Below are 14,338 nucleotides of genomic sequence, written 5' to 3'. Positions count from 1 at the left end.
CTAATTGTGCACACTCTATATCGCTGCATATTCGATGCGGTACAGTGTTGAATCAGATGTGTTGCAGTGTGTTACAAACAAGGGTGCAACGCAGATAAACTGCGCGACGCCTTTTTATTTTCTAGTTCCCATGAATTCATGGATTCTAATACTAAGGAGGTCATTTCGAGACGCTACAGGTACCAACGAATTTCGCACATTGGAACCGAGATTTCGAGCTCCCCCGGCAACCGCCGTGAAGGTTGTTGGGGGAGGGCTTGGACTATGTAGTGCGTGCGCATATTTTCATGTTGGTCTGCTCGTAGAACGGCGGGGCGATATCGCAAAAGAGGTCGTATTGCAATGGTGCGAGACACACGCTGCATGGCTAATGCCTCAAAGTTCTCTCGCATCGGGCAAAAGTAGCCGTTCATTTCGAGCCCGTACTTGTCCAATGCGGCGTCGCAAAGCGAAACATGCGCGCGTTTCCCCCTGAACATATGCACCGGATCCTCTGCCAGCCTCGTCACATCATCTAAAACACGCCACCTGGAGTACCAAGCTCCGTATATAGAAGGGCTCGCATTTTCAGTTTCCATTAAACTATTTCTCTCTCACTCAGCTGCCCGTACTCGGTTCTCAATGGCGATGCGGTAAGTCTCATACAGCGGCGTGAAGAATGCGCGTCGCTCGGCAAGCCATTTTCGTGAGAACGCGAGCCGCCTTTTCGCTCTTGCCGAGATGATGACCCCCGCAGCACGCACGAGAGTTCTCTGGCCACCCGCGCGGCGCTTGACCGGGCGCCGCGGTCTCCTCCCCCCCCCCCCCCCCCCCCCCCCCCTGTTATGTAACCCGTTCGAAGAGGAGGTCAGTGTGAGGAGCGCAAAGCCGCAATCGGCCTTTTGTTTCCGCGGCGCAGAGTTCGAGGTCAGCCGCTCCTGGCGACGGTGCCTGGCCTGCATGCAGGTGACAGCTGCAGGGGTTGCCGCTTTGGAAACGGGTCTCCGCGGGCGCGTCGCGAGACGTGTTGTGCAACTTTCGTATTTGGCGGTGCGGGTGCAAGAGGAGGAGACACATTAAACACGCACGTGCGTTTTTGTGCGTTTGCCGTCGTCCGCTTCAATGGACCGTTCACAGAATTATTGAAGTTTCAGATCCCTCGCACTGCGTCCTTTCTTGTTTATTTGTTTCACAAGTTTTGGAAAAAAACTTCACCCGTAGTGCGTTTGCTAACGTACCAAGTGAACGGTGACACTGACCAATACGCAGCATTACCAGTGATTTTGTCAGGCTGGTAGCGCAGTGTGATAACATGCAAGGAAACGAGCTACACATGTATAAGGCTGACATATCGATTGATTCATTCATGAGGTCTAACATCTCGAAGCAAAACTTCTGCTATGAAAGATTCCATATCGGACGGCTCCGGATTATTTTTGACCTCCTGGGTTTTCATCAACGCACACCCAAATAGAAGTACACAAGTTGTTTTGCACTTTCAGTGTCAAAGTGAGGTCGTCTCGACCGGAAATCGAACTGGCGACCTCGTGCTCAGTAGTAAAATGCCATAGCCACTGCGACAGATGACGTATAGGCATGACGCTCGTTCTATGGGTGAACCACAGTCTCCATTATACGGTGTTTCATTCAACACCTGCGTGTCTTAAAACATGAGCAGGATGAGTGCAGCGCCATTGCAAGTATAAAATGGGCGCCGGGCTCGCTATGAGATATTGCATGCTATTTTAACCGCTTACAACAGCCGACTGACAAACGTGTGCTGTACAAACGGGAACACATGCAACATTATGGGAACTTCTACGTCCTACGTCTGAACAATGCAGCATGCAAACAGCTACTGTCGAACGCCTCTATACTAAAGCGTTTGGGACCTCAAAAATCCTTCATTACACAGGTCCCGTTGTGAAAACCTAGAGCAGGCTAAGCACGCACAGCTAACTAAAACTTTTATTGAACATATATAAATCCAACACATACTTATTGAAAGAACTCGTAAATCTCCTTCTGCACACATCCTCCGGCGCGATTTAACAATACGTCCCATCTTATGTCGTCGAGGTTCACGCAACCTACACGGCAAAACTCGGGAGCGATGCAAGCTCCGGCTGCAGAGCGTCGAATACCGCTATTGCCACCATTGTTGCTAAAATTTGTTCTACCGCCTTTAGGCTCTTCATCACTACTGCCTTGTTGGCTTCGACGACATCGTTGGTCGTCAGTTCCGAGCGACTCGCGTCGACCTCAACCTCAACCTCAACGCATTCGTCAGCCGTTACAGCTGTTGCTGTACTGCGGCAAGTGACGTATGAGTTTAGTTGAGCGATTCAAATGCTCGCTGTGATCGGCACGCTCGTCAAGCACGTCACTTATAGTTTTAGCTCTGATGGCAGCTCAATGGCGGCTGCGGAGAGCATTGGCGCAACCCCTGATTGCATTCCTTGTAAAGCAATATATTAGCCATCGGGGACGCCTAAAATCCTTCGTTGTACAGGCAAACTCGCTGCGGTGTTCTTCGCTGAAGAGGTATTCGCAATACAGATGAAAGATAGGAATTCGGCCGGGACACACGGAATCTTTCGTTGTACAGGCAGTTTCGTTGTAGAGGCGATTTACTGTATTAGCTCTCTTACCTAGAGATATTCTTCATTACTGTCTAACGCTAAAACGAATTTAGAGGCTTGCGCCCCCATTCAATATTCCGGGCGTTGCGCTTCAAATATTTCCAGGACCGTTCACAAATGAAACACTTCGCATGGATAGACATATATCGAAGCGCCAAAGGGAAGCGCGAGCAGAGAGCGAATGTACTGTCGTGCTCAGTATACAAGCTGCAACGGAAGGCGCGTCGCAAAGCGTGCACGCGTTGTAGCTCATACTCAATGCGACAGTACATTTATGGTTCCATTGAGATTTAAAGCTGTTAATATCATCGCATCACCGCTAGCGCCTCGTATACCACGAGGCGACAGAAACAATGTCCACTTCAAAAGAAAGGCGCGAGCCTTTCCAGGTGTATTAAATTAAAGAAAACTTAGGCGCGCACGTTGAGCTTTCAATCGCCGTGCTTTGTATAAGCGATGAACTCAGTGGAGATAAAATAAATCACAATATTTTTTTTATCTCCGGTGAGTCGTACTTACTTTAACAGATTCAACGTGGCTTTTTCATTGTTGGACATACAGATATAATAGGACGGTGAAAATAAAATATCAATAAATGCAAGCCATTGGTGCACGAGGTAGCTATACTTCGAAGTGCATAACGGAAATTCCACAAGATAGTGTGTGGGTGAAGGGGTACGGAGGAGGAAGGGAAGCCTTGCATGAGGATATGAAGAATGTAGTGCTCTAATGAAAGCGGAACACGGGTGCAACGGTTAGGCTGCTTGAAGACGACTGGCAGAAAAGAAAAAAAAAACGAATGAGCAGAAGACACCAAGCCCGTATGCGCTACAAGTACGCTTGACTTCGGTTTCCTGCTTTTCCACTGGTTCCTCGTGGTTCCCCGTACTGCGTTAATTGCAACAAAGTACGAAGTGCGTCAAGTCACATGTGGTCCCCCTGAGGTGTTTGCGCCGTTGAGCATTTGTGTCGCAAGAATGAAACTCAAGCCAGCTGCCGCTCACCTGTGTGACTCGTAGGTCGTCTATAGTCCTCTCGTAAAAGCGTTGCCCAGCGGAGCTGTCTCCACCCGAGAAAAGCGCACGGTGTCAGGCTCGCCAACGGGAAGTCGCCACCGCGAGTCAAAAGAATACCGGAAGGTAATCTCCGAAGGGAACTGTCAAGAACTCGAGCCAAACGAGAAGGGAGGCGTGGATGTTGTGTTGGGTCACTCAGATCCGCCGGTGATGGCACATGGGCGAATTCGCGGCGCAGTGCCGGGCCACTGACTGGCTTCCCCGCGAACGCAGTCTCGTTCTTCTCGGCGGTCCTCTGCAGCGTTTTTGGCCAGGACCGGCTGATGCTATGACCTAACAACGGGTGGCTTCTTCTCTCCCTCAGCCTCGTCCGAGCGATGGGGGAGAGGCTACGGAGCCGTGCTCCCCGGTGAACGGAACGCGAAGATTACGTGAGAGTGGGGGAGAGAGAGGCGGATAGAGGGAAAGGTAAGAAAGGGAGGGTAGGCTGCAGTGATGTGGGAGGCGGCGATGCGTGGCCCCGTAGCCCCGGCGCGGAAGATGCCGGCCGTGGTGCGGAGGAGGGGAAGTGAATGCATGAAGAGCGAGGGGAGGTGAGGAGGGGGTGACGGCAGCGGCGCGGATGCAAACACAAAATAACTGGGTCTGGGTCGCTCAACGGTCCGCTTCCTCGCCCTCTCCGCATGCCGCCGCCAGTTTTCCGCACTCCTTGCGATAGTTCGTTGCCTTCTTTCGACGAGTATGAAGGCGAAGCGGCCGCCCCGGAGCGCTGCCCGACTTTCGGTCATTTGTGCGTCCGCGCGGCGGCGATCTTGTTCGCCTGCCCGCCCAGCTGATATGCCTTATGAGCGGGCAGGCGCTGTTCCCGTATGATGCCCCGGCTGCAAAGTGACTGAGAGGAATGCGCGTCCTGGCTCCCTCGCCTCCCTTCTCTCTGTCGCGAGCATCTGGCTGCCGTGACCCAGTAAGCTGCTACCCCTCCCTCCACCCCCCTTTTTCCTCCAAGGCGACTTACGGCACATGTCGTCTTATGCCGAGTCCATATACGCCGGTAACTGCGGGTATTAGTGACGTCGTCTTTTTTTGCGAGTAGGGTGGACCACATGACCTTGGAGGAAAACTCCCCTGGCGGTGGGCTCCTGCATATGGGGTGGTTTATTTCCAATCCCACTTGCAACCGACCGTACTACTATGCTCACGTGCTGGTCGCGTGAGAGAGAAGGGCGAAGTGAGGGCGCGGCTTCCTTTTTTTCTCTACTCTGTACGACTCCTAACTCTGTTACGGGCATTTAGAACGAGTTTCACGGGTCCACGCCTCTCTTCGCGACCAGCCCACCCCAAAACGGAGCATGACTATCGTTCGGTTGCCTGTACTCGACTTTTAGACTTGATGTTATTCACACGTTCACGAAGGTCTTTATTACGTGCCGCCGAATAACCGACTCCGGAAGTGGAGACTGTATGAGGATGTATACCATAGAAGCTCGTGGCACTGAGTGCATTTGAAAGTTTTTTTGTGTGTGTGTGTGCGTGTGCGTGCGTGTGTTGCAATTTACAGTTATCGCGCATGCAGGCATTCCTGTAGTTCTGAATATAGAAATGGGTAAGCTTCGAACTCAAATTAAATTATTGTCGCAGCAAGGAAGTAGTGCTTTGCCGGTGCGTAGGCGCATTAACAGAGACTAACACGGGCGCCGAAAGCATCAAAATGGCTTAAATACGGACTATATAGTCAGCATAAGCGAAATGAAGACGATGTAACTGTGATTTATTATCGACAGAAAAAAAAAAACGAACGTGGCTGCATAGAGACTGTTTGGCCGCATGCAGTGATGCTTCTTTTTTTTTCTTATTTTCTAACTTGTACGTCACCCATGTTTTACTTTTTGACGCTATGCAAACAAGCAGGTTCCTATTTTGATAGAACACTTTACTTATCACGCCTATGTGTGACTCTTCAGAAGCCCACACAATAAGGAAAATTTCACCCTTAAGGGCGTTTTTCCGCGTCTATAACTCACCCACTTACATCCTTAGAAAAGGCTGTTTTGGGCGATCGAATACACCAATATGAAAGGGTGATTTTCTCGAATTACCACCTTTCCCGCGAATGTATTTTTCAGAAATGCATACTTTTATTTTTACCCGTGACATCGTTCATTCTATCACTATCCTAATCTTACGGACATGCGCGGAAGTAATACTGAAGTGTTTTCCGAAACATTTATATATACAGGGTGTTTCAGCGAACACTTTCAAATTTTTTTAAAGGTTGCCTGTGGCAGATAGCTCAATTCTAGTTGATGAGCCAATCTACTCGAAGCGGCGGACACTATTTGCACAAAAAGTTAATAATAATAATATTTAGGGTTTTACGTGCCAAAACCACTTTCTGATTATGAGGCACGCCGTATGTGGAGGACTCCGGAAATTTCGACCACCTGGGGTTCTTTAACGTGCACCTAAATCTAAGTACACGGGTGTTTTCGCATTTCGCCCCCATCGAAATGCGGCCGCCGTAGCCGGGATTCGATCCCGCGACCTCGTGCTCAGCAGCCCAACACCATAGCCACTGAGCAACCACGGCGGGTGCACAAAAAGTTAATATGCAATATCGACTAATTAACAAGATTTCCCTAATTAAGTTTTTAGCTAATAATCTTATGACCCATATTGATATTTACAATCCTAGCAGTGGACTTCCCAAGGCGGATCCACTTGGAACGAATTCTCAGGACGACACCAGTTTCGAGATATAAATTCCCGAACTTTGCGGAGAAATGCATTGGCGTTCCAGTTACTTGTGTGCTTCAGTGCATGAAACAACGTTTTTTAAACATATTGGGGCGTCCCGGTGCGCACCTGTGCGATTTGGCGAACTCGCCGTAAGGGATGCGTTGTGATTCACTGGCGATTGGCAGCTAAAACATCACCGAGCTGAAACAGCCTGAACGGAGCCGGTGGAAAAAGCTAAAGTCAGGGCAAGAAATAAAAGAAAGTCGCAGTTTCGCCCGAAAGGCGAAGCATCGATTGCGACAGCGAATTAGTAGATAGCTGTACGAAGTAAGGATAGTCGTTTTATCGGCCGCATAAGCTTGTAAACATTCGCTTACTAACTGAATTAACGAGCACGGTGTCACGCGCGCACAAGTAAAGAGACACCTCTCGCTCGACGACCGCGGAAACTCGCTGTGAAAACGCTGTAGTGAGGAATCGCAGCAGCAGCAGCGATCAATTTCGTGTATTCAGCGCTTCAACCCGAACGAAACGTCAAAAGTACAGCGAATGCGAAGCTACCGACATTACGTGCACTCTGCAAACATCGCAGATCGCTTTCAAACACAATGCACTGTTTTAGCACCCCGAAATAATTTAAACGGTGTACTAAAGGTGTTTTGCTAACAAACGCACCCATGCTTGAAAATTTCGGAGAAGTAGGGGTCGAAAAAATGGTGTTTCGACATACAATCTACCCTAGATGGTGTGTTTTTCCTGAGTGTGCAGTAACTACGGAGCACACTTTGTGTCTTTGTCCGCGGTACGACGTCGAGCGCGAACCTCTCCAGACAGCATTAAACCAGCGGGACTGAAGACTGTTGTCAGAAGCCAAGATTCTTGGGCCATGGCCGTGCGCGTCGATGATACAGAAAGCAAGGAAATTGCTATTGCAGTATCTCAAGTCGACAGGTCTCTGCGACAATTTGCAGACTTGGTGTGCTCCTTCAAGTGTGCGTGCTACTGGCGCTCTCTTTCTCTCTCTTGATCCCTTTCTGCCCGCTCTCCCAGTACAGGGTAGCAAACCGGACGTGCGCTTGGTTAAACTTCCCGCCTTTGCCCTCTTCTTTCTGTTTCTATCTCTCTTTTCTTTGTTCATCATTAACGACGCTAAGCGCTAGTGGCCCTCCACAAATTTCTGGGAGTAATACTGTTGGAAATTATTGATTGCAGATTCAATTCCTTTCTCTATCCAAATTGATGTGAATTTATGAGATCTGTTTTGTGAGTTGGCTCTTCCACATTTATGCGAGATGACTATGTTCCAGTGTGTTTACGCGATTTATGCACTTACGTCACCTAACTGCGACTTTTTTTTTCTTGTTACCTTTTTTTTTTCAGTGCCCGCTTTTTATTTCATACTTCGTATGTATTTGCTTAACATGAGATGGAGTAGTCGGCGCCTAAATATCTTATATAATCTCCTAAATATCTTATATTAGAGAAAAAAAGACACGTGACCCACTGTTTGAAGATAGCCGGGGGCAGGTTTCTACCGAGTACAATGTTAACGGTGTGGACAACGTTATAGCGGCAAGCCAGTGCACATTTTCGACAAACAAGGTTACCAAATGAAAAATAATTTCTGGGGTGTAGACAGACGTGGTACCCGTTATACCAAACCCGAGTGCGGAGCAATGGGAGGGAGTGCTCTCCAGCGATCGCCGGGTCGACCAAGAAGGTCTGATTCGGCGAGCACAACTGGCTGCAGCATCCAGCGAAGCCCTAGACTAAGGGCAACCGACCGTTGTGCTAGAAGATGGACGAAGCCATCTGAAGGCCGCAGAAGATGAGCGAATCTAGAGCTAATAAAGTTTTTTCACTCACTCACACTCTGGGGTGTAACAAGCTAAAACCATTATCTGATATTGAGGCACGCTGTACATGGTTGGGGGGGGGGGGTCTCCGGATTAATTTTGACCCCCTGGAGTTCTTTAACGTGCACCCAATGCACGGCACAAGGAGTATTCTTTTTTTTATTATTATTATTCCGCCTCCCTTCTCTGCAGCACAGCGCCATAGCCACTTGGGCAACAACGGCGGGTAACAACCGAACTTTACTTATAATAAATTATTTTTGAGATATTAAGGGTGCAAAATTTCTAATAGCGCGGCTGTAAGTGCTACGTGAAGCAAACGTCACGCGGTAAGTTAGAGGAAAACGAGCGAAAATGTTAAAACAGAACGACAGAAACAGGCACGGAAAGAAAAAAAAAACTAGTGACGACCGGCGTAACAAACGAACACGTAAAAAAGTTACTTCTAGAGTGCAGATGAGCGCGCGCTTCGTTCGCAGACGCATCCAAGGATGACGGTGGCAGAGAAGGAAGGGATTGGTGAACGGCGCTGCCCGAGTTGCTCTTCCTGGAGTGGAATAAGTAATCTTACCCTTGAGCCCACAGCGTTACATATGCGACACGAAAAAGAGAAGGAAAGAAGCATCCCGGAACATCCGGCAGCCCAGTCGAACCTTGGTATAATGGATAGCGGGTCTGCAAACATTCGAAAATTTTCAATAACGAATCGAATATATTTCTATTCGACTCGTTGATCTAATCTAATAGCACGATATTCGAAACACCGAATATTTATCGAATAGTATTCGAATAATCAGCACCGACAAATAAGCACTCGAAATGGGGGAAAAAGAAAAAAAAAGCTAAAACAATGAAGGGTTCATTTTTTTAATTTTTGGTTTACGGCTTTCTACATAGCCAAATCTAGCTCGTAGCGCAGGACCTCTTACCACTGTTGGCTGAGCATTGGTCTCACAACGCTGATGTTACTTAATGGTGATGTGACCCCAATGCTCTTGTGCTACCAATCTAACATTATCATCATGTGGTTGAGGGCTTGGTTTATCTATCGCATTCTATCACGGGGCTTTCTGGGGGCCATGCTTTCAGTGGTACTCGGGTACTCTCGCTGCGCTCGTCAAGCTGCCATTTTGCTAATTTGCCTTTAAACGGACACTAAAAAAAAATCTTAAAACGAGTTAGATAGTTGGAGTGTTCCTCGAGAAGTCTATCATCGTTTTCCATGTGCGTAAATTTGCTGCGTAGAAAATTGCCGCCGAAGTTCCCGCGGCTGCTTCTCAGTTTGAACCACCCGAGTCAGGACAGAGGACCTGACGTCATCTCCACCGGTCCTCCCTCTATGCCGCGGTTAAGACTTTAAAAACTATTTATTTAGCTCTATATACGAAACGTACTGCTCGATGGCTGCAGCTGTTCTGCTTCCGCGGGCGAACGAGGGAGCTGGCCACACCAGTGGTTGTAAGTAGAGAAAGCGACGCCGCTCCCAGTGATGGGACCTATAACAGCCGCTCTCTGTGAATTTCCGGTGCTGACGTCACATATGATAAGTACCATAGGGCACAACAGGTAGCGCCACTTCGACTTTTCACTTTGGTTATTTTCTCGCTTGCATATGTTCTGTTTTCGTTACGATTGACGAATTCGTCATTACAGGAGCCTAACCTATAAATCTTGCTCGACTTGATGCAATGCCTTTAATTCTTGACCTTCAATTTGGAGCTGTTGACAAAATGACCCCTTGAATAATATAGCCACTGCTCTATATGAACTTATTTCGATGCACAGTGACAAAATAACACCTTGGACACACTGTATTCAGGGCAGTATAGGAACATATCTGAGTTCATAGCATTCTGGTATGCATGTGTTGTTGGTTGAAACTTCTGAATGTTTCCTGTAAGATTTTGCAGAACTCGAGTACTGTATTGAAAGAAGTCTTATCATCCGAAAACTATTGGAAATATGTTCGATTCGATGTCATCGCTTTTCCATTCGTATTCGACTTGATTTTAGTAATACCTATTTGCGCACCCCTTTTAATCAACATCAAGCAAAAGACATTCGTCAAAGACAAGTTTTGAGTACAGAGTATATACGACCTTTAGGCGTATGCTGAGACTAAACTGCACTTCGAGCGATCGCTTCTTTATTGGATATGAACGAGTTTGGTCGCAGAGAGGGCCGGGTATCCTATAATCTTAGCTGAAGAAACAACAAGAAAAACAACAAAGGCAATGAAAATACAAAACGCTGTCGACAGTCTACAACTAAATAACAAAACGCTAACAGGGTCAGTCCGTGAATCACGGAGAAAAACAGAGAAAAAGAAAATCTAGCGATTGCGACAGTTACGTACTACAGACAGTCCAAGGCAGTGAGTGGAATTGACATTAGAGGATGGTTCTTATCCGTGGATTGCTTATCCGCGGCGCTTTGTTTGTTACGTCGGACCCCAGCAGATTCGCTGGCGAGATGTTAGGGACATGATCTCCTGATGTATGATCGAGATGAATCGTGTGAAGCCAGAGCGATGCCAAAAACTAGCCGACATGATGTAATTAGTATTGCCATGTGGTTCCAAGCTAGTGAAAAACAGTTTTGTCCAACCGTTATAAATGTCTTGTAGAGCGCCGTATGAGCAAGATCATTCTTGAGTTGCAGAAAAAGAAGGAAAAGACAAGAAAGAAAGAAAAGGAAGCTAGCAAAATGAACCAAAGCGGATTTTTTTTTTCTTTTAACGGAAGACCATATTGGAAGCCTGCATGACGCAGTCGCAAGCTGCGCATGGCACAGGTGCACACGTTACGGAACAATTTTGTTCGATCGCCACACTTCCCAATATTTACGTTCCAGAGCAATCACCATAAACTATGGGTGTTTTCGTTGTGTGTCCGAATGAGCTAGTTACATTCTAAGATGCATGCTTCTCATTGAGAATTCCATCACAGGGCCGGTTAAATTTAGTCGCGTTATACCATAGACTATAAGGCAGAGCCTCAATAGGCGCAGGGAATTTGCCCTCGCTTAGGTTTCTAAACGTTTAGCTACGACAAGATCAACGGTCACAAAGTCACTGCTGTGTGAAATCTGCACCAATATTGCATAAATTACTTGTTCCATTTTTTTTTCGTGCAATGCGAATGCAACTCCACGACGCAGTCACAAGCTGCGCACAGGTGCACACGTTACTGAACAGTTTTGCTCGATCGCCAGACTTCCTTTCCCAATATTTACCTGCCAGAGCAATCACCATAAATTTTCCCGAACGAAGAAAAGCGTGCAGGAAGCAGACATCAGTGAAGGTCTCGCCAATAAGGTACTCGAAACCTTAGAGAACAGTGAGAGCAACCATTGCATAGGGAAATTGTGAGTGCACAGATACCCGCTTTGTCGATGATAATTCGATGAGAAGCCGACGAGAAGTCAAATCGATAAGGTAGATGTCGTTCAGAAAAAAGGCACGACCGTAATGCTACCGGCTTTCATGGGTTCTCTGTTTTTAGTGCAGGACGAAAATATTTGAAAATGTTTCGTTATGCCACACCGCGAAAGATCTGCGAAAAAATTATTGCCTATACGTGGAGTCCACTTAACTGACTGCGAGCGCTCGCTCGTGTGAGGGTGTGTGACCTGCCAACGCGGGCCACACAAGCAAAGGGTCGACACCAGCACAAGGAGACCCGTGATGCGCTTACGCCAGCGCCTGGTGACGGAAGTGCAGGTGCACCCAATTCTCAGCGTTCTCTCGTCGTGCTCCAGTTCTTCAGCTCTTTGAAGCTCTTTGAAGACGGCGCGATAAGAGGTTCGCTTCCTTCGCAATAAGAGCGAGCCGGTGTAGCCTTGACGCTCGGCCATCCGAGCTGTTTGCGTTACGTAAAGGAGAAGACTTCGTTCGCCGGAGATGTTCGGCGCACGTAAACACCAGGGCTCAGCTTCTCGGTGCACGCGTGCTTCACGGAAATTAGATGCTCCATACCAGCCTCTTTATAATAAATAAACGCCCGTTGCGACGTCGCTCTTATAGAAGCACGACAGTCGCAGATTATGTGTTGCGAAACACATATGACACGGCCGTGCGACGCCATCGCAGATGTATGAGCACGACATAGTCGTCAAGCTAGAATTTTTCCGGAAAATATACAGAGCCTGCGCGAAAAGGACAAATCGAAGGTAATAGAAGGACATTTGATTCAGCGCTCTTTATCTACATTTCTCTTTTTCTTAGTTTTTTGTTTCTCTAGACAAAGCGCTGGAAGCATTCAGGACAGGAGACGACACTTCGAAGCTATACGTCCGTTCGAAGGTCCGTCCAGTGAGAGTTTCAACATCGTGGGAGTGTTCGTGCTCGTTCGCTTACACTTTAAATGTTTACTTTGCTTTGAAAGACCTCGTTGGGCTGTTGACCCTGTGTCATAATTGCGGCGTGTTTTCTTTTTCTTCTTATTCAGTCTGCAGATAAACCAATGTACCTTCGACCTACCCCCCTCTCCTAGTTTTACAGAATGAAACTCATCCTTTAGACCACCTACCAAGGTTACAGGTGAGCGAAGGCTGTAAATGTCAGACCTTAATGAAACCCCAATTTTAAAATTGAAATGTAATGACGTTATCGAAAATCGGAAGCGAGCCGAGTTCTCACAGTATACGTAAATAAGTCAAGGTCTTTTGAAGGTATCTAGAAAAGAATGGGAAAACTTCAGTCAAATGTCTGAGAGCCATTATACAAGAGCTTTGCTCAAACCTGGCGTATACGAAAAAATATCCAACGGAACAAGTTGTACCTGTTGCAGAACACGGAAGCAACCATACCGTTTCCTTTAAAACGAATGTCGTATATCTGGTGTCTGTAAAAATGGCTTTGCACGGAGGAAGCCGAGACTTAATGGCAACAAGAATATATATATGTATAATAAATAAATTATGGGGTTTTACGTGCCAAAACCACTTTCTGATTATGAGGCACGCCGTAGTGGGGGACTCCGGAAATTTCGACCACCTGGGGTTCTTTAACGTGCACCTAAATCTAAGTACACGGGTGTTTTCGCATTTCGCCCCCATCGAAATGCGGCCGCCGTGGCCGGGATTCGATCCCGCGACCTCGTGCTCAGCAGCCCAATACCATAGCCACTGAGCAACCACGGCGGGTGGATATATATATATATATATATATATATATATATATATATATATATATATATATATATATATATATATATATGTGTGTGTGTGTGTGTGTGTGTGTGTGTGTGTGTGTGTGTGTGTGTGTAGACAAGGAGAGAGAGAGAGAGAGAGAGAGAGAGAGAGATACATAGGCCGCCAAAGAATCGATACCATCAGTTTTACTGAACTAAATCCACACCCCTACAACTGCACTACAGCCGCTATTCTCACTTGTTATTTTATCACATGGGAATACTATTAACAGAAATAAGTTGTGAGAACACTTAAAAAAGGGGTAACCTGCGTAAGGAGGCATAGTCAAACACTCAACACGAACAACAATATTAGAGCATACACAACCACATACACTGTTCTCGCGGCACAAGCCCATCAAATAGTGATGCGGTGACGAGGTACACAACGAAATGAGCAAATGAGGACATTAAATGTTCGGCAAACGCATACAGGAGTTCAAATGATGCCGAAAACTACCATGTGGCCTATATAAACGCAACAAATAAACACTGATAGCCTCTTTATTATTTTTCTGGTTTTTCCTTCTCCTGATCTACATTTCTCCCTTTCTCCATCCACAAGTGTAGGGGCTTTGGTTAACCTCCCTGCCCCTTCTGCTTCGTCTCTCTTTCCCTCACCCTCTGTCTCTCACTGGGAGTTTGAGCAGCGTTTTCTTCAAAGGTTCGCCTTGTGCAAAGGCTGAACATTTCTGTCTGTCATGCGAAGCTTCCACAGGGAGTTTAGGCAGAGTGGAATCAATCACTTGCAGGGGTGCTATAGCTTGGTTTCTTGAAAGGCAAGCATAATTCGTCCGAAGTTCGCGTTGTGAGAGGGAGAATCAAGTGAGATAGTGTATTCTGATTTAGAAGAGTCACTTTGCGGCTAAAACGTGGCGTAAATCAACTGTTGACAGCATAGAGCGATAGGGAAATAT

The 14,338-nt window shown here is 47.1% G+C and overlaps 1 protein-coding gene across 5 annotated transcripts in view; it reads right to left on the bottom strand.

Moving 5' to 3' along the window:
- Nucleotides 1-14,338, bottom strand: part of LOC135901050 (acyl-CoA Delta-9 desaturase-like) — a 204,038-nt gene that overhangs the window by 103,085 nt on the left and 86,615 nt on the right. The window contains exon 1 of one of the 5 annotated variants that reach the window (XM_065430691.1): nucleotides 3,626-3,979. The exons of the other annotated variants lie outside the window; for them this stretch is intronic. The gene's annotated coding sequence lies outside the window, so the exon portion shown is untranslated. Of the gene's footprint in view, nucleotides 1-3,625; nucleotides 3,980-14,338 lie in introns of those variants that run through there. 5 annotated transcript variants of the gene reach the window in all.

Source organism: Dermacentor albipictus, chromosome 1 (genome assembly GCF_038994185.2).
Source record: "Dermacentor albipictus isolate Rhodes 1998 colony chromosome 1, USDA_Dalb.pri_finalv2, whole genome shotgun sequence".
Classification (NCBI taxonomy): Eukaryota; Metazoa; Arthropoda; class Arachnida; order Ixodida; family Ixodidae; genus Dermacentor; species Dermacentor albipictus.
This window is presented reverse-complemented; position numbering and strand designations above follow the sequence as displayed.